This window comes from Salarias fasciatus, chromosome 12, assembly GCF_902148845.1.
Source record: "Salarias fasciatus chromosome 12, fSalaFa1.1, whole genome shotgun sequence".
In the NCBI taxonomy this organism is placed as follows: Eukaryota; Metazoa; Chordata; class Actinopteri; order Blenniiformes; family Blenniidae; genus Salarias; species Salarias fasciatus.
This window is the reverse complement of record NC_043756.1, coordinates 21548004-21550027: the sequence shown is the minus strand read 5'-3', so window position 1 is coordinate 21550027 and position 2024 is coordinate 21548004.

Below are 2024 nucleotides of genomic sequence, written 5' to 3'. Positions count from 1 at the left end.
TAAAAGATGTAACCCAGGACAACACGGTGACTCACTTATGTGTGTTTTTAAGTCTGAGGGCCGACAGTGGAGCTCCGCAGTGCAATGAGCTTCCAGCGACACGTGGATTGCGTATCAGCGCATTTATCCAATATGATGAAGTTTTCAGCGGAGTAAAACTCAGCATGACCCCAATTTCCTCAACACGACACGCACACAGTGCTGGGACGGCCAACATGCTGAATTCTTAATTACATAGTGCCCTGCAAAACCACTTCAGCATCACCCCCATTTGAGAGAACTCGGTGTGTTTTTTAGTTTTAACACCAGAAAAAAAGTGCTTTGAAAACTTATGAGACAATATCTAAGATGTTTAAAAGTGAAAGTAATTCATAAAAATTAAACATTATATGTTTTGAAGTTTTCCTCATTTCCACTTTGGATTAGAATTTCATCTCAACATCTCATCTGGTCTCATTTAGGATACATGGAGAACTTCTATTAGATTCATTTTTGTTATCGTGATGTGTACTGAATAAGATTTGAAATTGTTTTATATGGAGGCTTTACATGAGAGAGAAACTTTAAGATTATGAAATCAAGTTTTAAACTTATAACGGTGTAATACCTGCAGTTGCAGACAATAGCTCTGATAAAACATCTTTTCAGTCTTTTCCACAAGTCAGATTAGTGACGCTCTGTTCCGCCTGATGAACAGAAGCGATCAGTCACAGTGGTTAGTAGCTTCAATCTTCCTCTTGATTGTCCAAAAGTGTGTAGTTCTTCATTCAATCTCTTCATCGAGAAACATGAGTTTGTGCACTCACATCATTGCACAATCCAGAGATGCGCATCTTGGACCATGGCTGGGGCCACTAACATTTCATCCTTTTTACCAAAATACTGATTTACAACAGGTGTTTGAAATTTGAGCTGCTAATTTAACATAAGTCGCAAGATGAACGGCTGCAGATTAGGTATACTGAAATAAATGCATGTAGTTTTCTCAAACTTTATTTAATTTTCTATTAAAGTAGTTCATGTCTTGCTTAAATGATGCTAAGGAGACAGAATAATCCGTGTATCATTCGTTCAATTGATATTCAATTAAGAATCAAAGTCTGTCGAGAGTAGTCGGACCTTGTCGGCTTCAGCCGGGAGAAGATCGGGATTCTGTAGTGTGCTGGCCTTAAACTGACCGACAGGGTCCCGTGACCCGCCCACTTTCCCGCCGACAAAAACCAAAACACAGACGATAGAACTTCCAGGTCACGGAGATCGAAGAAATTGAAAAATCACATTAAAGTGTGGTCTGTGGCCGTATTTCAACTTTCCTTTATTTGATCTGTCTTAACAAACGGGATATTGAAAAACAAACCAATTTTCATTTATTTGTTTTTATTTTAAAAACAAAAAAAGGAAAAAAGACTCATTTTTCAATATTTTGTTTTTTGATTCTTAATTGAATATCAATTGAACGAATGATACACGGATTCAGAATCTCTGCCCAACATGGACAAATGTTAGACTATAAGCTCGTACAGTCAGAGAATGACAATGTTTCTTCTTTTTCTTTAGTTTAATGTCTGTGTACTATGCCTTAAACTATGATCTTTACCTTTATGTACCTGTCAAATAATTTGGCAGCGGAATTGAACATTGTTGCTATATTTGTTTGTTTTTTGAAGTTTGCAGGGTGTGTTCGACAGATTGTGTAAATATTCTGAAATCTGAGTTCTTGGTATGATGTACGACGATCCCCCAAAACAGAATATCACAGAGGACTGTTGTTTGCCTGCAGCCTTTCTTTTGTTTACATTAGAAGAGAATTTCACTTTCTGGAAGAAAAAAAAAAATCCTTTCATAAATCAGTTGCACACAAACAAGCCCTGATGCAGAAAGAGTGAGCGCCCGCAGCGCGCTCACCTCTCCGACGAATTTCAAAACCTCACCGAGGTGAAAATAGCCTTCCTGTTAGCAGCGTGTTTCTGCGCACCATCTGTCGGTATCGGCGTCAACGCCGCGCGGCGAGGTGGAGTCGCCCC